Source organism: Zingiber officinale, chromosome 3B, assembly GCF_018446385.1.
Source record: "Zingiber officinale cultivar Zhangliang chromosome 3B, Zo_v1.1, whole genome shotgun sequence".
In the NCBI taxonomy this organism is placed as follows: domain Eukaryota; kingdom Viridiplantae; phylum Streptophyta; class Magnoliopsida; order Zingiberales; family Zingiberaceae; genus Zingiber; species Zingiber officinale.
In genome coordinates, this window is record NC_055991.1 from 125257369 (window position 1) to 125282605 (window position 25237).

At 38.1% G+C, this 25237-nt stretch overlaps 1 pseudogene; it reads right to left on the reverse strand.

The window, feature by feature from the left end:
• Nucleotides 1-1370: 1370 nt before the first annotated feature.
• LOC122055198 lies at nt 1371-21501 on the reverse strand (annotated as a pseudogene).
• Nucleotides 21502-25237: the final 3736 nt, after the last annotated feature.

The following is a 25237-nucleotide window of genomic DNA, read 5'->3' on the forward strand; positions in this document are numbered from 1 at the left end:
AGTGCTGCCAACACAAGGCATGGTCAACATGCGGATCGTACGATCAAAACTTCCATTGTCCCATCAAAGATTTGCATACCTTGTTAAGGTATGATGTTAAAGACATTTTTCTGACATGTCATTTCATAAGATGGTTAGGGAAGCGTGCTCGCGCCTTGGGGAACGTGCACATCGCCCACCAGGGCGCTATATAAAGGGGGTCCATGCACGGCGGAGGTACACGTTATTCACTATTCACGCTTGTGATTACTGTTGCTCCGTTTTCTTCTATTGTTCCGGTGACTGACCTGAGCATCGGAGGGCTAACATCGGAGCCTCTTTCCTGTCTCAGCACTGACATTTCCTGTGTTATAGAGTGAAATGAGGTCTATGTCTAGTCAATGCAGAATCTACATCCCCAATTTATCATCTCCATAATTTTTGAAGAGGATCAATATTAATAAATAATTATATATATATATATATATATATATATATATATATCAATTCTAATATTGGTAATATGTTAAAAATAAAAAATAAAATAAACACTTAAACAATATTCATTAACAATGTTGGTAAAAAATTTCAGTCCAAGAGCTCGATAAAACTTTTCATAAACAAAATTGAACATTGAGTAAACAGATAAACTCGAACACAACTAAGTTTTAAGCTCGGCCCATTTACGGTAACAAAAATAGAATCCGTCATCCCAACAATTTCATACAATTGACTTCACAACTATTTATAAAAAAATAAATCAAAAAATTATAATTAATTAATATAAATAATATAAATAAGGACTGTTTTTCTTCAACTTTACTAAGATTTGAATCCTTCCTTATCATAACAACTTTACTCCGTATTAACTCCGGGGACGCTCGGCCTATTTATGCTCCTACTCTTTACTTTAAATTTTTATAATTATTAAAAGTTACATTATGATTGATATATATAAAAGTTACATTATGGTTGATATATATTATAAGGGCAATATGTGCGGGTGACTGTGCGTGAGCGACGCACGTGTCGCTCAGTATTTGTTGTCGACACGTGTCGTCCATTTTATGTTTGATGGAATGAATGGATTATTAAATATTCAGATTAATAATTAAATAAAATAAGATGCAGGTTGACAGTACTTTAATTATTGACGCGTATATTTTCAAAAATCTTGATAATTGCCTTAAACACATTCATTTTGAGAAATTGATCAAGTCAACAGCTTGATCGGCCCATTGACTAGCATCGATTAAGCCCAATCACAACCAGCCCAATATCAAACTTTTATTCATCACGAAACCAACAACCAACCACCAATAACGACCCACCACGTCATCTCCTAAAAGTAGAAACCCTTCGCCGGCGCCGCTGCCGCGGATGACCAGCATCTAGCGCCTGCCTCTCAGTCGGATGGCTCCATTCACAACCCGGCAATTGCTCCTAACCTCCCCGCTGTCCCCCGTCAGCACCTTGATGTTCCCCATCTTGATCATCCCCTCTATGAAGCTTTCAAAGAAGACGTTCTGGTCGGCTGCGAAGCGGTTGACGTCGGGGGCGGTGGAGGCGCTGGTGCCGGCGGCGCTGAGCAGGTCCTGGTCAGTCGTGAGCAGTCCGTTCAGGTTCTTAAGATTAGTGTAGTACTTGTTGTCAAACTGGTCCGGGGTGTCGAGATCGAAGTTACTGAGCACGCTGCGATTGCCGCCATCTGGGCAGCTCGGTGAGGTACGTTGTGTTCAACGATGGGTCTGGGTTACCGTTGCTGAAGTTGTAGAGGCGATGTCTAAAGGTGAAGCATTGCGCTCGCCCAAACGTGTGAGCTCCTGTACAAGGTTTAAAATCTAACTGTCTTGTTTTTTTCAAACTTAATTTCAGTGAGCTCATACCTGACAAGGCGACAAGATCAGTGTCGTTGAGGCCAACATTGGCGAACTTTTGCTGAAGGATAGTGATACTGTCGAATGGGGAGGGAGGTTTTGAGCGGCCGTGAAATTGGTTGTCCTTCCATCCTTTCATCCAAGTAGCACCGTCCATGAAGGACCTCCCGACTGTGAAAGTTTTAAATTTAATTTTGATGACGATCAGTATATATTCTAACCAGAAATAATAAAATTCTTTCAACAGTATTCCTCCCAAGTGGACTGATATTTCAGCGGCAATCGCTAAAATGTCAGCACAGGACACGACTCCAGGACAACTGCTCTCCCACGGCCGTTTTGACGGCGTCGATCACCTCAAAACCCCTCGCTGAGTTGCTGTTTGGACGGGCAAATTTTTCTCTCCGGATTCCATCAGCATCATCCAACAAAAGTGAGGCTTCGCATCCCTGAAATAAAAATTAATATATAATTAATTGTTAATATTCGCAACTCGAGCTTCAGTTACGTACGTCAGACGTGGAAGAAAAGATGGCTCAGGTTGGCGAAGATCCGAAGGTTGGAGTGTTGTGCGAGCAGCAGCCACTACAAAATTAATCAAGTTTACCGACAGAATATATCAATGGAATATTATTCCATCGGTAATCTTCGACGGAATTTAATATCCGTCGGTAATCTCTGGCGAAATCTAATTTCCGTCTGTAATCGCCGACAAAAATTAGATTCCGTCGGCAATCCTGTTATCTTAATAGTTTCCATCATTTTACTGATAGAAATTTAATTCCATCAAAAAATATTATCGACGGAATTAAATTTTCATCGGTAAAATGACGGAAACTATTTATTATCAGGGGAAAAACATGATTATCGACGGAATATAATTTCCGTCGAAGATTACCGACGGAAATTATATTCCGTTGGTAATCCTGAAATAAAATTACACTACAAAAATATCAGGATTGCCGATGGAATCTAATTTCCATCGGTAATCTCCGATGGAAATTATATTCCGTCGGTAATCTCTGACGGAAATTATGTTTCGTCGATAATCTCTGACGGAAATTAGATTCCGTCGATAATCGCGAAAATAAAATTAGGGCACTGGCCCTTCTCCTATCGTGCACTCGGTTTTCTCCTCTCCGGCGATTTTGGCGCGATCTCTCCTCTTCAGAAATTCCTGCGCGATCTCTCCTCTTCGGCGATTTCGGCGCGATCTCTCCTCTCCGATGATCTTCGGGTAAGTTCTCTCCTCTCCTCTCCATTTTTCTCCTCTCCGCCAGTCGCTAGCACACGGCTGGCGGCTTTGTCGACCACTAGCCGCACGCTGGTGGTTGTGCAGACAGCTTGTCGCTGGCTGCTAGCAAGCGTCCGACGGCTGTGCCGGCCAGCTGCTAGCAAGCGGCCGGCAACTGTGCCGAGGGCTTGCAAGTGAACGACTGTTGGTTAGTCCTAGGAAAAACGTACCGGTTCCACTGTGCAAAAATTTTGTACAAGTGTCGAACCTTTTCTTAAATAACCTATTGTGTTATTTAGAAGTTAAATTAGGAATCGCAGACGGAACTTAACATCATTGATTCCAAATTTAACTTATCTGTTCTTAATGGTTTAGATTTGAATCGCAAGCGGAACTTAACATTATTGATTCAAATCTACCTACATTATAAATTTCATTAAATATTAATTTCCAAAATTGACTTCCAGCACTGCATGGCGAGGCACATGACCTTCTTGGATATGGGAGCAACCACCACCGCCTAGACAAAGCTTTTTAAGGAAAGCTAATATCTAATTTCCTTAAATAACTCTAGGTTAACCAAAAATAACAATCGAATTACAAATTCGATAAACAAAGAAAACACAAACTTGAAAAATAAATTCGAAAAACTAGATCTAATGCCTCTTGTGTTTGGAATTCTTACAAAGAAAAATAACTAGTATGTTGCGGAAGAAAATTACTAGTTATACCTTCTCTTTGTAAGCTAATGACCTCGAGATCTTCTGCCGTATTCCTCGCCTCGCCTTGGACGTCGTGTGAGCGACGATCCTCCAAGATGAACACCACCCAAAAGCTTTCTTCCTCTTCCTCTAAAATCCGGCCACCACCACCACCAAGAAAAAGAGAGCAAAGGGAAAGAAAGAAGAGAGAGGGTCGACCACACCAAGAGAGACTCCTCCAAGAGAATAAGAATTGTGTCTCATGAGGCCTCCTCACCCCTTCTTTTATATTAGTTGTCCAAGGCAAATAAGGGAAGAATTTTTACAAAAATTAAAATCTTCCTTTAAATTTTCCTTTTTCCCTTTTAATTTTTTCCTTTTCTTTCCTCTTGATTGAATCAATCGCCAAATATTAATTGATGATTTTATTTTAATTTCAATTTGGCCGGCCAACTTGCTTGGGCACCATGCAAGGGTGGCCGACCCCCTTAAAGAGGAAGGAAATATATTTTTTATAAAATTTTACAAGAAGAAAAACTCTTATAAAATTTTACAAGCTCTCTTTCCTAAAGTAGGAGTTAAAAAAAGGAAAGTTTCAAAAATTAAAACCATGTTTTAAAATTTAAAACTTCTCTTATAAAATTTCTTTTTTTAACATGGTGATAGAAAATTTAAATTTTAAAACTTCTCTTCCTTTTTTTCTAAACCATGAGAGAATGGTTAAAAAAGGAAAGTTTTAAAATCTTTTAAACTTTCTTTTAAAACATGTGGCCTAATTCAAATAAGGAAAGTTTTTAAATTTAAAATCTCTCTTTTAAATCTTGTAGTTTTCTACAAAGAGAAGATTTAAAAAATTCAAAACACCCCTCCTAATTGAATTAATCATGGTCGACCCCTATAGAGGAGGATGTGGCCGGCCATTGCTTGGTCACCAAGCAATGGACCGGCCCCCTTCTTGGACACCAAGATGGGACTTTCTTTGGATGGACTTGAGGCTTTAATGAGACTACGACAGAGACCTAGAGGAGAAATTGGTTTTGACCTTCTGATGAGCTTGAGTATCCCGTGTTCGCCCCGAACACACAACTCAAGTTCATCGATAATAACTCATTCCACTAGAGAGTTATTACCGCACTATTGCACCAATCCCAAATTACATTATGGGCTCCTTCTTATCATGAGTGTGTTAGTCTCCCTGTGTTTAAGATAACAAATGTCCACTAATTAAGTAAGTTACTGACAACTCACTTATTTAATATCTAACTCCAAGAGTAGTACCACTCAACTTCATCGTCATGTCGGACTAAGTCCACCTGCAGGGTTTAACATGACAATCCTTATGAGCTCCTCTTGGGGACATTCTCAACATAGATAACTAGGACACAGTTTCCTTCTATAATCAACAACATACACTATAAGTAATATCATTTCCCAACTTATCGGGCCTATTGATTTATCGAACTAAATCTCACCCTTTGATAAGTTAAAGAAATAAATATTAAATATATGTGCTTGTTATTATATTAGGATTAACAGCACACACTACCATAATAACTAAGTGCTCGTTCTTTTATTAAGTCAGTATAAAAAAAACTTCCCTTAATTGGTCATATTCAATACACTTAGAGTGTACTAGTGTAATTTATTAGTCAAGATAAACTAATACCTAATTACACTACGACTATTCCAATGGTTTGTTCATTTTCATCTTATTCGTGAGCAACTGTTTATAATTTATAAAGAACTGACAACATGATCTTCTGTGTGTGACACCACACACTATGTTGTCTACTATATAAATTAATTGAACAAATTATATTTAACAAATAAATGTAGATATTGACCAATGTGATTCCTTTATTTCAAAATAAATGTTTACAAAAGCTAGACTTTTAGTATACACTCTAACAACGACAGCTGTGTCGAGAGCTTGCAAGCGGCCGATGGTTGTGCCGAGCGCTTGCAAGCGAATGACAGTTGTGTCGAGCGCTTGCAAGCGACCGGCGGCTGTGCCGACCGCTAGCAAGCGACCGCATGACTGTACCGACCGATGGTTGTGTTGGCTGCCAGCAAGTGGTCAGTGGCTATACCGGAAATAGGCCTGATGTAGCTGGAAGAGTGAGGAAACTACATCTTAGTGAGTATAAATGTATGTCTAATTTTATGAGATTGTTCTTTTGATGTTTGAGATTTTATTTCTTGGTTATTAATATTGATTATATAAATGTTAGCTGGAAGAATTTTAATATTGATGTTTAAGATTTCATTTCTTGGTTGTTAATATAAATTATGTAATATTTTATTAGATACATATAATTGAAGATGATGTTTTATCCAACTGTATAGTTGTGCCTTCTAGTTCATCTTTCATCCTATTGATGCAGTAAGTATATGTAATAAGCATAACGTTAAATCATGTCACATCACTTGTATTATTTGATAGGATCTTATAGAGCATATTTGTTCATAACATCATTTAGGTGTGATCTTGAGAAGACTATCTTTGTGTGAACCAACACATCTTCCCCTATATGGGGGCTTACACGGTAGTTAGATGAGGCTATGCAATTGGTTGTGAATTCTAATTTTTATTACACGGGCTTTATTCAATTGATATGACATTGTATTGACTCATGAACTAAGTATCAATCAGCTATTGAACCTCAACTTCAAAATCCTTTATGGCCTCGATTATTTGATTTCATTTAATTTGTTACCACATCTTCTGATGCAGCCAAAATCAAAACTAGGTACGATATATACCAACATAACATCTAATATAGTTAGCTATAAGCTGACACTATCCTCTAGAACAATTTTAGATTCAAAAGCTACTAGATTCTTCTGTTAGAAAAAGGATAAGGTGAAGATATTCTTACAAAGAGATGAAGGTGGAACGAAGCGAAAGAGGTACAACATTGAATATGCAACAAATTTAGCAGATGTGATAGCAAAGGGCTCACATTTGCAAAATTTGTTGCATATTCAATGTTGTACCTCTTTCGCTTCGTTCCACCTTCATCTGTTTGTAAGAATATTTTCATCTTATCCTTCTCCCAACGGAAGAATCTAGTAGCTTTTGAATCTAAAATTGTTCCAGAGGATAGTGTCAGCTTATAACTAACTAAAATAGGATTATCAATTTCCAAGACTTCTAAATCATTTGAAGATCCTAGAGCCAGGGCTCGTCCTGGTTCTTCTTCTGCAAGAGACTCAAGACCCATAGGACTCTAATTAGGTTTGTGTAACTATAACTTACATTTTTTTGTTTATCACTTATATAACATGCAAAATATATTTATTATATTTTAATATTAATTATAATTTGCTCACCTCTAATTGTATTACATTTTCTCAGGAACAATTCGTCACCATCAGTAGATATCCAAAATATGATCTAGGTATTTTTTTTTGTTGACATGTAAAATTAGTTAAACATTATATTTTTTTAGTGCATTGCTCTCACTTCCTTTCTTGCATATTTGATGAGTGTCATTGTAATGGTTTCTAGAGGAAGTCTTTACCAGTGTTTTGGAGGGATCATCCTTTTGTAAGTAGTTTTTCCTACTTAGTTTTAATTATTAACATTCTTCTTTGTTTGTTTGAGTATTTTTGAAAGATCTAATCATGAATAGTTGAGGCATGCATCATTCTTTTTAGGTTTCAGCATTTCATTGTAGTATTACAAAATTATATTTATTATGTTTAGATATTTTAATCTGCACATTTCTAAATATTATATTATTGTATATTTCAGGAGTTCCTATTGACATATTGATCATCATCGTCATCGTCATCATCATCTGCTCATTTCTATTCAGGTATCAGAATTAATTATACATAAATCATTACAAAAATTTTATCTTATTCATAAATCTGATCATATTATATTGCATTTACTTTCTACAGGATTTTCTATTGTATGTGGATGTATAATTTGGAGTATTTTCTATCATGGTATGTATTTAAATATCTGATTTTGTAAATTTGGATTTAGATATGAAAAATTGGATAGTTTAGTTTGTTTGTATGGATGCTATAGTTTATTTATGTTTGTACGAATTGTATGAATTATTAATGAAATGTGTTTATAGGTGTGAAAGTAATTGTTTGTATATGTTTGTATGGATGTGACTGTTTGTATATGCTTGTATATATGAAATGTTACCATATGCGATGATTTAGCGTATATATGGATTGTAAACAGGGTAAAAAAGAAATATAAATTTTTTCTCATAATTTTTTTTTATTTTAATGACGGAATATCGACAGAATACTTATTCCATCGGTAATTATCGTAATGGTTTATCGACGGAAACAACGTTTCCGTCGGTGTTTACTAATGGAAATAAATGATTCCGTCGGTATTTACAAAATTATTTACCGATGGAAACAACGTCTCGTAATTTTTTGTAGTGAGCTGCTCACACACGATGGCGGATACGTTGGGGCACATGCTCTTGTAGAAGGTCAGGCTCAGCTGAACCTCGCACTTGTCAAAATGCAAGACGGCTACGAAGCTTAACAGTACCAACAACACTAATGAATTACCCCGAGAGAAGAAGAAAGCAGAGGAAGAAGCCATGGTTGTAATAGCTGCGAAAGACATGAAATGAAAGGGGCAGAGTCAATGGCTTATATAGTTCACAAGCCTTTGTAAGTTCTCACTTGACTTTTCATAAAAGCATTTAGGGAGGGGAAAGCCAATGACAGTGAAGATTCAATTCCTTAAACTCCTTTTACACTGATTAATTCGATCCAAGCATAGTGCCTGCACAGGCAGGATCGAATTAACCCTTTGCATTAGTATTTTTTCCCGTTGCTCATTTGTGGATAGATTTAGGTGCCGTGCCCAGTTAGAAGACTATTTTATTTTGGGAGCATGAACTGGAAAATTAATTATGGTATGCAGCACTGACCTTTGAACTCTGAAAACCCATTAACATTTAAAGATGAACTCTGCTCTGAGTCAATTGTGCTCTGAGTAGGTGGAAGAATAATACTATTCTGATCCGTAGGTATTTACAAAATTATTTATTGACGGAAATATAAATTTCGTCGGTAAATACCAACGGAACAACGTTTCCGTCGATATTCACTACCATCGGAAGCACTATTTTCCAGCATGATTTACCGACATAATACAAATTCCGTCGGTAAATTTTACTACGGAAATCCTAATTCTGTCGGTATTTATCGACAGAATTTCAATTCCGTCGGTATATTCGTTTCTGACAAATTACCTTCCGACAATTGATTTTCCGTCGTAATTCCGTCACTAAACGACTATACCGAAGGAATTACGAGGGAAAATTCCATCGTAATCCTGTTTTTTTTGTAGTGAGCTGCTCGCACTCTTGTAGAAGGTCAGACTCAACTGAGCCTCACACTTGTCAAAATGCAAGACGACTACGAAGCTCAACACTACCAACAACACTAATGAATTATCCCGAGAGAAGAAAGAAACAGAGGAAAAAGCCATGGTTGTAATAGCTGCAAAAGACATGAAATGAAAGGGACAAAGCCAATGGCTTGTATAGTTCACAAGCCTTTGTAAGTTCACACTCGACTTTTCATAAAAGCATTTAGGGAGGGGAAAGCCAGTGACAGTGAAGATTCGATTTCTTAAACTCCCTTTACACTGATTAATTCGATCCAAGCACAGTGCTTGCACAGGCAGGATCGAATTAACCCTTTACATTAGTGTTTTTTCCCGTTGCTCATTTGTGGATAGTTTTAGGTGTCGCGCCCAGTTAGAAGACTATTTTATTTTGGGAGCATGAATTGGAAAATTAATTATGGTATGCATCACTGACCAATGAACTTTAAAAACCCATTAACATATAAACATGAACTATGCTCTGAGTCAATTGTGCTCTGAATAGGTGGAAGAATAATACTATTCTGATCCGTCGGTATTTACAAAATTATTTATTGACGAAAATATAAATTCCGTCGGTAAATACCAACGGAACAACGTTTTCATCGGTAATCACTACCACCGGAAGCACTATTTTCCGGCATGATTTACCGACAGAAATATAAATTTCGTCGGTAAATTTTACTACGGAAATTTTAATTCCGTCGATATTTACTGACATAATTTCAATTCCATAGGAATTTACTGACAGAATTTCAATTCCGTCGGTATATTCGTTTCGGACAAATTATACTCGCACATGATGGCAGATACGTTGGGGCACGTGCTCTTGTAGAAGGTCGGACTCAGCTGAGCCTCGCACTTGTCAAAATGCAAGACGGCTACGAAGCTCAACAGTACCAACAACACTAATGAATTACCCCGAGAGAAGAAGGAAGCAGAGGAAGAAGCCATGGTTGTAATAGCTGCGAAAGACATGAAATGAAAGGGGCAGAGCCAATGGCTTATATAGTTCACAAGCCTTTGTAAGTTCTCACTTGACTTTTCATAAAAGCATTTAGGGAGGGGAAAGCCAATGACAGTGAAGATTCGATTCCTTAAACTCCCTTTACACTGATTAATTCGATACAAGCATAGTGCCTGCACAGGCAGGATCGAATTAACCCTTTACATTAGTGTTTTTTCCCGTTGCTCATTTGTGGATAGTTTTAGGTGTCGTGCCTAGTTAGAAGACTATTTTATTTTGGGAGCATGAACTGGAAAATTAATTATGGTATGCAACACTGACCTTTGAACTCTGAAAATCCATTAACATATAAACATGAACTCTGCTTTGAGTCAATTGTGTTCTGAGTAGGTGGAAGAATAATACTATTATGATCCGTCGGTATTTGCAAAATTATTTACTCACGGAAATATAAATTCCGTCGGTAAATACCAATGGAAGAACGTTTTCATCGGTAATCACTACCATCGGAAGCAGTATTTTCCGGCAAGATTTACCGACGGAAATATAAATTTCGTTGGTAAATTTTACTACGGAAATCCTAATTCCGTCGGTATTTATCAACAGAATTTCAATTCCGTTGGTATATTCGTTTCCGACAAATTACCTTCCGACAACTGATTTTCCGTCGTAATTCCGTCACTAAACGACTATACCGACGGAATTACGATGGAAAATTCCATCGGTAATCCAGTTTTTTTTTGTAGTGAGCTGCTCACACACGATGGCGGATATGTTCGGGCACGTGCTCTTGTAGAAGGTCGGGCTCAGCTGAGCCTCACACTTGTCAAATTGCAAGACGGCTACGAAGCTCAACACTACCAACAATACTAATGAATTACCCCGAGAGAAGAACGAAGCAGAGGAAGAATCCATTACTGTAATAGCTGCGAAAGACATGAAATAAAAGGGACAAAGCCAATGACTTATATAGTTCACAAGCCTTTGTAAGTTCTCACTTGATTTTTCATAAAAGCATTTAGGGAGGGGAAAGCCAATGACAGTGAAGATTCGATTCCTTAAACTTCATTTACACTGATTAATTCGATCCAAGCATAGTGTCTACACAGGCAGGATCGAATTAACCCTTTACATTAGTGTTTTTTCCCGTTGCTCATTTGTGGATAGTTTTAGATGTCGTGCCCAGTTAGAAGACTATTTTATTTTGAGAGCATGAACTCGAAAATTAATAATGGTATGCAACATTGACTTTGAACTTTGAAAACCCATTAACATATAAACATGAACTCTACTCTGAGTCAATTGTGCTCTGAGTAGGTGGAAGAATAATACTATTCTGATCCGTCGGTATTTACAAAATTATTTACTGACGGAAATATAAATTTCGTCGATAAATACCAACGGAACAACATTTTCGTCGGTAATCACTACCACTAGAAGCACTATTTTTTGGCAATATTTACCGACAGAAATATAAATTCCGTCGGTAAATTTTACTACGGAAATTCTAATTCCGTCGGTATTTACCGACATAATTTCAATTCCATCGGAATTTACCGACAGAATTTCAATTCCGTCGGTATATTCGTTTCGGACAAATTATCTTCCGACAACTGATTTTCCGTCGTAATTCCATCACTATACGACTATACCGACGGAATTACGATGGAAAATTCCATCGGTAATCCCATTTATTTTTTGTAGTGAGCTGCTCGCACATGATGGCGGATACGTTGGGGCACATGCTCTTGTAGAAGGTCGGGCTCAGCTGAGCCTCGCACTTGTCAAAATGCAAGACTATGAAGCTCAACACTACCAACAACACTAAAGAATTACCCGGAGAGAAGAAGGAAGTAGAGGAAGAAGCCATTGTTGTAATAGCTGCGAAAGACATGAAATGAAAGGGACAGAGCCAATGGCTTATATAGTTCACAAGCCTTTGTAAGTTCTCACTTGATTTTTCATAAAAGCATTTAGGGAGGGGAAAGCCAATGACAGTGAAAATTCAATTCCTTAAACTCCCTTTAAACTGATTAATTCGATCCAAGCATAGTCCTGCACAGGCATGCAGGATCGAATTAACCCTTTACATTAGTGTTTTTTCTCGTTGCTCATTTGTGGATAGTTTTAGGTGCCGTGCCCAGTTAGAAGACTATTTTAATTTGGGAGCATGAACTGGAAAATTAATTATGGTATGCAACATTGACCTTTGAACTCTGAAAACCCATTAACATTTAAACATAAACTCTGCTCTGAGTCAATTGTGCTCTGAGTAGGTGGAAGAATAATACTATTATGATCTGTAGGTATTTACAAAATTATTTACTCACATAATATAAATTCCGTCGGTAAATACCAACGGAACAACGTTTCCGTCGGTATTCACTACCTTCGGAAGCACTATTTTCCAGCATGATTTACCGACAGAATACAAATTCCGTCGGTAAATTTTACTAGGGAAATCCTAATTCCGTCGGTATTTACCGACAGAATTTCAATTCCGTCGGTATATTCGTTTCTGACAAATTACCTTCTGACAATTGATTTTCCGTCGCAATTCCGTCACTAAACGACTATACCGAAGGAATTACGATGGAAAATTCCATCGGTAATCCTGTTTTTTTTGTAGTGAGCTGCTCGCACACGATGTCGGATACATTGGGGCACGTGCTCTTGTAGAAGGTCAGACTCAACTGAGCCTCACACTTGTCAAAATGCAAGACGACTACGAAGCTCAACACTACCAACAACACTAATGAATTATCCCGAGAGAAGAAGGAAGCAGAGGAAGAAGCCATGGTTGTAATAACTGAAAAAGACTTGAAATGAAAGGGATAGAGCCAATGGCTTGTATAGTTCACAAGCCTTTGTAAGTTCACACCTGACTTTTCATAAAAGCATTCAGGGAGGGGAAAGCCAGTGACAGTGAAGATTCGATTCCTTAAACTCCCTTTACACTGATTAATTCGATCCAAGCACAGTGCTTGCACAGGCAGGATCGAATTAACCCTTTACATTAGTGTTTTTCCCGTTGCTCATTTGTGGATAGTTTTAGGTGTCGCGCCCAGATAGAAGACTATTTTATTTTGGGAGCATGAACTGGAAAATTAATTATGGTATGCATCACTGACCAATGAACTTTAAAAACCCATTGACATATAAACCTGAACTATGCTCTGAGTCAATTGTGCTCTGAATAGGTGGAAAAATAATACTATTCTGATCCGTCGGTATTTACAAAATTATTTATTTACGGAAATATAAATTCCGTCGGTAAATACCAACGGAACAACGTTTTCGTCGGTAATCACTACCACCGGAAGCACTATTTTCCGGCATGATTTACCGACAGAAATATAAATTTCGTCGGTAAATTTTACTACGGAAATCCTAATTCCGTCGGTATTTACCGACCAAATTTCAATTCCGTCGGTATATTCGTTTCCGACAAATTACCTTCCGACAACTGATTTTCCGTCGTAATTCCGTCACTAAACGACTATACCGACAGAATCATGACGGAAAATTCCTTCGGAAATCCCGTTTTTTTTGTAGTGAGCTGCTCGCACATGATGGCGGATACGTTAGGGCACGTGCTCTTATAAAAGGTCGGACTCAGCTGAGCCTCGCACTTGTCAAAATGCAAGACGGCTACGAAGCTCAACAGTACCAACAACACTAATGAATTACCCCGAAAGAAGAAGGAAGCATAGGAATAAGCCATGGCTGTAGTAGCTGCAAAAGACATGAAATGAAAGGGACAGAGCCAATGGCTTATATAGTTCAGAAGCCTTTGTAAGTTCTCACTTGATTTTTCATAAAAGCATTTAGGGAGGAGAAAGCCAATGACAGTGAAGATTCGATTCCTTAAACTCCCTTTACACTGATTAATTCGATACAAGCATAGTGCCTGCACAGGCAGGATCGAATTAACCCTTTACATTAGTGTTTTTTCCCGTTGCTCATTTGTGGATAGTTTTAGGTGCCGTGCCTAGTTAGAAGACTATTTTATTTTGGGAGCATGAACTGGAAAATTAATTATTGTATGCAACACTGACCTTTGAACTCTGAAAATCCATTAACATACAAACATGAACTCTACTTTGAGTCAATTGTGTGCTCTGAGTAGGTGGAAGAATAATACTATTATGATCCGTCGGTATTTACAAAATTATTTACTGACGGAAATATAAATTCCGTCGGTAAATACCAACGGAAGAACGTTTTCATCTGTAATCACTACCACCGAAAGCAGTATATTCTGGCATGATTTACCGACGGAAATATAAATTTCGTTGGTAAATTTTACTACGGAAATCCTAATTCCGTCGGTATTTATCAACAGAATTTCTATTCCGTTGGTATATTCGTTTCCAACAAATTACCTTCCGACAACTGATTTTCCGTCGTAATTCCGTCACTAAACGACTATACCGACGGAATTACAATGGAAAATTCCATCGGTAATCCAGTTTTTTTTGTAGTGAGCTGCTCACACACGATGGCGGATACGATGGGGGCACGTGCTCTTGTAGAAGGTCGGGCTCAGCTGAGCCTCACACTTGTCAAAATGCAAGACGGCTACAAAGCTCAACACTACCAACAACACTAATGAAGTACCCCGAAAGAAGAAGGAAGCAGAGGAATAAGCCATGGCTGTAGTAGCTGCAAAAGACATGAAATGAAAGGGACAGAGCCAATGGCTTATATAGTTCACAAGCCTTTGTAAGTTCTCACTTGATTTTTCATAAAAGCATTTAGGGAGGAGAAAGCCAATGACAGTGAAGATTCGATTCCTTAAACTTCCTTTACACTGATTAATTCGATCCAAGCATAGTGCCTGCATAGGCAGGATCGAATAAACCCTTTACATTAGTGTTTTTTCCCGTTGATCATTTGTGGATAGTTTTAGATGTCGTGTCCAGTTAGAATACTATTTTATGTTGAGAGCATGAACTGGAAAATTATTAATGGTATGCAGCACTGACCTTTGAACTCTGAAAACCCATTAACATATAAACATGAACTCTGCTCTGAGTCAATTGTGCTCTTAGTAGACGGAAGAATAATATTATTCTGATCCGTCGGTATTTACAAAATTATTTACTGACAAAAATATAAATTTCGTCGGTAAATACCAACGGAACAACGTTTTCGTCGGTATCACTATTTTTCGGCATGATTTACCGACAAAAATATAAATTCCGTCGGTAAATTTTACTACGAAAATTCTAATTCCGTCGGTAATTACTGACATAATTTCAATTCCATCGGAATTTTCCGACAGAATTTCAATTCCGTCGGTATATTCGTTTCGGACAAATTACCTTCCGACAACTGATTTTCCGTCGTAATTCCATCACTATACGACTATACCGACGGAATTACGATGGAAAATTCCATCGGTAATCCCGTTTTTTTTTGTAGTGAGCTGCTCGCACATGATGACGAATACGTTGGGGCACATGCTCTTGTAGAAGGTCGGGCTTAGCTGACGGAATTACGATGGAAAATTCCATCGGTAATCTCGTTTTTTTTGTAGTGAGCTGCTCGCACATGATGGCGGATACGTTGGGGCACATGCTCTTGTAGAAGGTCGGTCTCAGCTGAGCCTCGCCCTTGTCAAAATGCAAGACGGCTCTGAAGCTCAACACTACCAATAGTATTAATGAATTACCCCGAGAGAAGAAGGAAGCAGAGGAAGAAGCCATGGCTGTAATACTTGCGAAAGACATGAAATGAAAGAGACAGAGCCAATGGCATATATAGTTCACAAGCCTTTGTAAGTTCTCACTTGACTTTTCATAAAAGCATTTAGGGAGGGGAAAACCAATGACAGTGAAGATTCGATTCTTTAAACTCCCTTTACACTGATTAATTTGATCCAAGCACAGTGCTTGCACAGGCAGGATCGAATTAACCCTTTACATTAGTGTTTTTTCCCGTTGCTCATTTGTGGATAGATTTAGGTGTTGCGCCCAGTTATAAGACTATTTTATTTAGGGAGCATGAACTGGAAAATTAATTATGGTATGCAGCACTGACCAATGAACTTTGAAAACCCATTAACATATAAACATGAACTATGCTCTGAGTCAATTGTGCTCTGAGTAGGTGGAAGAATAATACTATTCTGATCCGTCGGTATTTAAAAAATTATTTATTGACGGAAATATAAATTCCGTCGGTAAATACCAACGGAACAACGTTTTCGTCGGTAATCACTACCACCGGAAGCACTATTTTCCGACATGATTTACCGACAGAAATATGAATTCCGTCGGTAAATTTTACTAGGAAAATCCTAATTCCATCGGTATTTACTGACAGAATTTCAATTCCGTCGGTATATTTGTTTCCGACAAATTACATTCCGATAACTGATTTTCCGTCGTAATTCCGTCACTAAACGACTATACTGACGGAATTACGATGAAAAATTCCATCGGTAATCCAGTTTTTTTTGTAGTGAGCTTCTCGCACACGATGGCGGATACGTTGGGGCACGTGCTCTTGTAGAAGGTCGGGCTCAGTTGAGCCACGCACTTGTCAAAATGCAAGATGGCTGCGAAGCTCAACACTACCAATAACACTAATGAATTACCCCGAGAGAAGAAGGAAGCAGAGGAAGAAGCCATGGCTATAATAGCTGCGAAAGACATGAAACGAAAGGGACCGAGCCATTGGCTTATATAGTTCTCAAGCCATTGTAAGTTCTCACTTGATTTTTCATAAAAGCATTTAGGGAGGGGAAAGTCAATGACAGTGAAGATTCGATTCCTTAAACTTCCTTTACACTGATTAATTCGTTCCAAGCATAGTGCCTACACAGGCAGGATCGAATTAACCCTTTACATTAGTGTTTTTTCTCGTTGCTCATTTGTGGATAGTTTTAGATGTCGTGCCCAGTTAGAAGACTATTTTATTTTGAGAGCATGAACTGGAAAATTAATAATGGTATTCAGCACTGACCTTTGAACTCTGAAAACCCATTAACATATAAACATGAACTCTGCTCTGAGTCAATTGTGCTCTGAGTAGGTGGAAGAATAATACTATTATGGTCCGTCGGTATTTACAAAATTATTTACTGACGGAAATATAAATTCCGTCGGTAAATACCAACGGAACAACGTTTTCATCGGTAATCACTACCACTAGAAGCACTATTTTTTGGCATGATTTACCGACAGAAAAAAAAATTCCGTCGGTAAATTTTACTACGGAAATTCTAATTCCGTCGGTATATACCGACAGAATTTCAATTCCGTCGGTATATTCGTTTCAGACAAATTACCTTCCGACAACTGATTTTCATTCGTAATTCCATCACTATACGACTATACCGACGGAATTACGATGGAAAATTCCATCGGTAATCCCATTTTTTTTTGTAGTGAGCTGCTCGCACATGATGGCGGATACGTTGGGGCACATGCTCTTGTAGAAGGACGGGTTCAGCTGAGCCTCGCACTTGTTAAAATGCAAGACTACGAAGCTCAACACTACCAACAACACTAAAGAATTACCCCGAGAGAAGAAGGAAGTAGAGGAAGAAGTCATGCTGTAATAGCTGCGAAAGAAATGAAATGAAAGGGACAGAGCCAATGGCTTATATAGTTCACAAGCCTTTGTAAGTTCTCACTTGACTTTTCATAAAAGTATTTAGGGAGGGGAAAGCCAATGACAGTGAAGATTCAATTCCTTAAACTCCCTTTACACTGATTAATTCGATCCAAGCATAGTGCCTGCACAGGCAGGATCGAATAAACCTTTTACATTAGTATTTTTTCCCGTTGCTCATTTGTGGATAGTTTTAGGTGCCGTGACCAGTTAGAAGACTATTTTATTTTGGGAGCATGAACTGGAAAATTAATTATGGTATGCAGCATTGACCTTTGAACTCTGAAAACCCATTAACATTTAAACATGAACTCTGCTCTGAGTCAATTGTGCTCTGAGTAGGTGGAAGAATAATATTATTCTGATCCGTAGTTATTTACAAAATTATTTACTGACGGAAATATAAATTCCGTCGGTAAATACCAACGGAACAACGTTTCCGTCGGTAAATACCAACGGAACAACGTTTCCGTCGGTATTCACTACCATCAGAAGAACTATTTTCTAGCATGATTTACCGACAGAATACAAATTCCGTCGGTAAATTTTACTACAGAAATCCTAATTCCGTCGGTATTTACCGACAGAATTTCAATTCCGTCGGTATTTACCGACAGAATTTCAATTCCGTCGGTATATTCGTTTCCGACAAATTACCTTCCGACAATTGATTTTTCGTCGTAATTCCGTCACTAAACGACTATACCGAAGGAATTACGAGGGAAAATTCCATCGGTAATCTTGTTTTTTTTGTAGTTAGCTGCTCGCAGACGATGACGGATACATTGGGGCACGTGCTCTTGTAGAAGGTCAAACTCAACTGAGCCTCACACTTGTCAAAATGCAAGACGACTACGAAGCTCAACACTACCAACAACACTAATGAATTATCCCGAGAGAAGAAGGAAGCAGAGGAAGAAGCCATGGTTGTAATAGCTGAAAAAGACATGAAATGAAAGGGACAGAGCCAATGGCTTGTATAGTTCACAAGCCTTTGTAAGTTCACACTTGACTTTTCATAAAAGCATTTAGGGAGGGGAAAGCCAGTGACAGTGAAGATTCGATTCCTTAAACTCCCTTTACACTGATTAATTCTATCCAAGCACAGTGCTTGCACAGGCAGGATCGAATTAACCCTTTACATTAGTATTTCTTCCCGTTGCTCATTTGTGGATAGTTTTAGGTGTCGCGCCCAGTTAGAAGACTATTTTATTTTGGGAGCATGAACTGGAAAATTAATTATGGTATGCATCACTGACCAATGAACTTTGAAAACCCATTAACATATAAACATGAACTATGCTCTGAGTCAATTGTGCTCTGAGTAGGTGGAAGAATAATACTATTATGATCCGTCGGTATTTACAAAATTATTTATTGACGGAAATATAAATTCTGTCAGTAAATACCAACGGAACAACATTTTCGTCGGTAATCACTACCTCCGGAAGCAGTATTTTCCGGCATGATTTACCGACAGAAATATAAATTTCGTTGGTAAATTTTACTACGGAAATCCTAATTCCGTCGGTATTTACCGACCGAATTTCAATTCCGTCGGTATATTCGTTTCCGACAAATTACCTTCCGACAACTGATTTTCCGTCGTAATTCCGTCACTAAACGACTATACCGACGGAATCATGACGGAAAATTCCTTCGGAAATCCCATTTTTTTTTGTAGTGAGCTGCTCGCACATCATGGCGGATACGTTGGGGCACGTGCTCTTGGTGAGGGTCGGACTCAGCTAAGCCTCGCACTTGTCAAAATGCAAGACGGCTACGAAGCTTAACAGTACCAACAACACTAATGAATTACCCCGAGAGAAGAAGAAAGCAGAGGAAGAAGCCATGGTTGTAATAGCTGCGAAAGACATGAAATGAAAGGGGCAGAGTCAATGTCTTATATAGTTCACAAGCCTTTGTAAGTTCTCACTTGACTTTTCATAAAAGCATTTAGGGAGGGGAAAGTCAATAACAGTGAAGATTCGATTCCTTAAACTCCCTTTACACTGATTAATTCGATACAAGCACAGTGCCAGCACAGGCAGGATCGAATTAACCCTTTACATTAGTGTTTTTTCCCGTTGCTCATTTGTGGATAGTTTTAGGTGTCGTGCCCAGTTAGAAGACTATTTTATTTTGGGAGCATGAACTAGAAAATTAATTATGGTTTGCAACACTGACCTTTGAACTCTGGAAATACATTAACATATAAACATGAACTCTGCTTTGAGTCAATTGTGCTCTGAGTAGGTGGAAGAATAATACTATTATGATCTGTCGATATTTACAAAATTATTTACTGACGGAAATATAAATTCCGTCGGTAAATACCAACGGAAGAACGTTTTCATCGGTAATCACTACCACCGGAAGCAGTATTTTCCGGCATGATTTACCGACAGAAATATAAATTTCATCGGTAAATTTTACTACGGAAATCGTAATTCCGTCGGTATTTATCAACAGAATTTCAATTCCGTTGGTATATTCGTTTACGAGAAATTACCTTCCGACAACTGATTCTCCGTCGTAATTCCGTCACTAAACGACTATACCGACGGAATTACGATGGAAAATTCCATCGGTAATCCAGTTTTTTTTTTGTAATGAGCTGCTCACACACGATGGCGGATACGTTGGGGGCACGTGCTCTTGTAGAAAGTCGGGCTCAGCTGAGCCTCACACTTGTCAAAATGCAAGACGGCTACGAAGCTCAACACTACCAACAACACTAATGAATTACCCCGAGAGAAGAAGGAAGCAGAGGAAGAAGCCATGGCTGTAATAGCTGCAAAAGACATGAAATGAAAGGGACAGAGCCAATGGCTTATATAGTTCACAAGCCTTTGTAAGTTCTCACTTGATTTTTCATAAAAGCATTTAGGGAGGGGAAAGCCAATGACAGTGAAGATTCGATTTCTATAACTTCCTTTACACTGATTAATTCGATCCAAGCATAGTGCCTACACAGGCAGGATCGAATTAACCTTTACATTAGTGTTTTTTCCCATTGCTCATTTGTGGATAGTTTTAGATGTCGTGCCCAATTAGAAGACTATTTTATTTTGAGAGCATGAACTGGAAAATTAATAATGGTATGCAGCACTGACCTTTGAACTCTGAAAACCCATTAACATATAAACATGAACTCTACTCTGAGTCAATTGTGCTCTGAGTAGGTGGAAGAATAATACTATTATGATCCGTTGGTATTTACAAAATTATTTACTGATGGAAATATAAATTCCGTCGGTAAATACCAACGGAACAACGTTTTTGTCGGTAATCACTACCACTAGAAGCACTATTTTTCGGCATGATTTACCGACAGAAATATAAATTCCGTCGGTAAATTTTACTACGAAAATTCTAATTCCGTCGGTATTTACCGACATAATTTCAATTCCATCGGAATTTACCGACAGAATTTCAATTCCGTCGGTATATTCGTTTCGGACAAATTACCTTCTGACAACTGATTTTCCATCGTAATTCCATCACTATACGACTATACCGACGGAATTACGATGGAAAATTCCATCGGTAATCCCGTTTTTTTTTGTTGTGAGCTGCTCGCACATGATGGCGGATACGTTGGGGCACATGCTCTTGTAGAAGGTCGAGCTCAGCTGAGCCTCGCCCTTATCAAAATGCAAGACGGCTATGAAGCTCAACACTACCAATAGTACTAATGAATTACCCTGAGAGAAGAAGGAAGCAGAGGAAGAAGCCATGGCTGTAATACTTGCGAAAGACATGAAATGAAAGGGACAGAGCCAATGACTTATATAGTTCACAAGCCTTTGTAAGTTCTCACTTGACTTTTCATAAAAGCATTTAGGGAGGGGAAAGCCAATGACAGTGAAGATTCGATTCCTTAAACTTCCTTTACACTGATTAATTCGATCCAAGCACAGTGCTTGCACAGGCAGGATCGAATTAACCCTTTACATTAGTGTTTTTTCCCGTTGCTCATTTGTGGATAGTTTTAGGTGTTGCGCCCAGTTATAAGACTATTTTATTTTGGGAGCATGAACTGGAAAATTAATTATGGTATGCAGCACTGACCAATGAATTTTGAAAACCCATTAACATATAAACATGAACTATGCTCTGAGTCAATTGTGCTCTAAGTAGGTGGAAGAATAATACTATTCTGATCCGTCGGTATTTAAAAAATTATTTATTGACGGAAATATAAATTCCGTCGGTCAATATCAACGGAACAACGTTTTCGTCGGTAATCACAACCACCGGAAGCCTTATTTTCCGGCATGATTTATCGACAGAAATATAAATTCTGTCGGTAATTTTTACTACGAAAATCCTAATTCCATCGGTATTTACCGATAGAATTTCAATTCCGTCGGTATTTACCGACAGAATTTCAATTCCGTCGGTATATTTGTTTCCGACAAATTATATTCCGATAACTGATTTTCCGTCGTAATTCCGTCACTAAACGACTATACTGACGGAATTACGATGGAAAATTCCATCGGTAATCTCGTTTTTTTTGTAGTGAGCTGCTCGCACACGATGGCAGATACGTTGGGGCACGTGCTCTTGTAGAAGGTCGGGCTCAGCTGAGCCTCGCACTTGTCAAAATGAAAGATGGCTGCGAAGCTCAACACTACCAACAACACTAATGAATTACCCCGAGAGAAGATGGAAGCAGAGGAAGAAGCCATGGCTGTAATAGCTACGAAAGACATGAAACGAAAGGGACAGAGCCAATGACTTATATAGTTCTCAAGCCTTTGTAAGTTCTCACTTGACTTTTCATAAAAGCATTTGGGGAGGGGAAAGTCAATGACAGTGAAGATTCGATTTCTTAAACTCCCTATACACTGATTAATTCCATCCAAGCACAGTGCCTGCACAAGCAGGATCGAATTAACCCTTTACATTAGTGTTTTTTCCCGTTGCTCATTTGTGGATAGTTTTAGGTGCCGTGCCCATTTAGAAGACTATTTTATTTTTGGAGCATGAACTGGAAAATTAATTATGGTATGCAGCACTGACCTTTGAACTCTGAAAACCCATTAACATATAAACATGAACTCTGCTCTGAGTCAATTGTGCTCTGAGTAGGTGGAAGAATATTACTATTTTGATCTGAATAACTTCCAGTTGCACCATGAACGCAGAAATGTCGAGAGAATCAACATCAGCCATGTGATTGCATGGAAATAGAAAGCTACACGTTGTCTTTGGGTCATTATCTTCTTTCATTAAGTATCATTTATGACGATGAGTTTGAGATCGATGCATAGTTTTCCAAGCTTTCTTTGTGATTGTAGAGACTGAAGCATAGGAAAGACAATGAATTTTTATTCTGATGTAATTTAATCGCTGAAAGGAGAGTTGTTTATGACAAGTTTCAAAGATGGAAAAGGAAATATCTCCACATTATTTTTTTTAGCAAAGTTAGGTAGACAACCGTCATCATAAGCATAACTTTGTTTATCCGTTTCTGAACAACTAGATAGAAAATTATTTGATAATTTATCGTGTTTCATGTACATGCTTAAAAACTGCAAACTTGATACTTAAAACTGCACACTTAATGCTTTCATCAACTGTTTATCCTGAATGGTCTTCCATAAAGTTACAATCATTCTACAATTATGATGGTTTCACACGATCACACAAAAAAATTGATGTGGAGCTTCTTTTTTATATGCTCAGTAATTAGCATCAGTATAGTTCTGAAGATTATAGACAAACACACAGAAAAGAGAGTACTAGCAATTCCAAAAAATAGTGTGTCAAACCAATGCTTCATTATCTATTTTGCATTAGGCAGACCTCAGAAAAGGCAATCAGGGAACTTGAAGATTGTTGGAGAGTGCAAAGTTTTCCAACTTCATTGTACTCACTGAGATTTTTATCATGTGGAGTTATGCATGTAGTCGATTTCAGGGATGGGAAAGACAACAACACATGGGTTTCTGATAATGTGTTGCATCAAATATTAGGACTCCTAAATTTCATTTGTCCTTTATATATATATATATATATATCAAGCTAAGTGCCATTCCGTTCCTTGGTACAAATTCAATGTCTCCAGGAATCCATTAGTTTATACATGGTGTTCAGAATGAAGAAATGCCAGGTATTTTAGATCTAAAATGGAACTGAAAAAAAAAGTTAGCCTCTGATTTTCTATACAAATTCTGATTCATTGATTAGCAAATTCTAATTTGTTTTTTTTTTTGACTTTCTATACAAATTCTGATGGCTAATTGCAAAAAGGGTACCATTAAGCATACATGTACCAGTAGTCTTATCTGTATCATCACAGGTGAGTTCTATAACACGAAAAGACTTAAAGGAGTCTCAGTCTGTTTCTTTTTTTTTTTTTTTCAAGCAAAGACATTTGGATGTCAACCAGCTATTTTACCAATAAACTACCAGGCAATTGCGACCATGGAGGCAAAGATCTTTTATATAATGGTGGAAGATTGGCATTAGTTAATAATGTTCTTAGCCGACGAAATGTTTACTTGATAGCATGGCTTAGATGCATCAAAGCAACTACAGTGGTGGCAAATTAAATCTTTTATCTAGAAGATAGAATTTGGCTTGGCTGGAGATACTGCATTCTTCTCTGCTGAAATACAGTCACATGTCAATTGTACAGAATAGAAAAGCAAGGACTGGCCATACTATGCCTGAACCAGACACATCCATTGACTTAAACTTTGTGGCAATCAATCACCTTTTGTCAATCCAATCAGATTTGGTGCTGGACCAAATTAGAATAAAAATTCACTAGACTAATTGTTTTTAACCCATTAATATCTCTAAGATTACTTTTTTTTAGTGCGTGGAGTGAAACATATGCAGATGGACCAACGGTGATAAGAAGGTGGTCTAAAACGATGTGAAGGACCTGTAGAACCAGGAAAAATAATTGAATTTTAACTTGAATCAACTTCAGAACCATGAAAAATCGCTTTAAAGCGAGTAATCAGTGGCTCTTTAAGTTTATTGCTCGAAATCAAGAGGGAAGAGAGCATGGATCAAATTGGTCAATCGTGTGAAATACGGCAAAATAAATAAAAGGGATATAGGGTAATAACCTTATTGTAATTATTGAGAATTTTTGGATATTTTCTTAAAATTATTTGGAGATTGAATGATAATATTTAAGGGGATAAAATGGTTAAGTAAAAAGAGGTAATGAAAATTACCACGGGAGGAGGCTTAATAGGGAGTTAACAGAGTAATTAAACATTGCTTATATAAGTAGGGCAACAGTGCCCTGAAACGCCGTTCCATTCCCTGTGTGTCTACTCTGCCCGAAAACGCCGACCTCCGCTCGAACTCACCCGATTTCGCCGACGGACTCAGCGCCGACGTACGCCCGCGCCCGATCGCCGGCGCCTTGTCGCGAGACGAGTCTCCGACTTCCTCTGCGTCTCATCGGAGGTCTCACCGGTGGTGTCTTCCTTCGAAACGCCG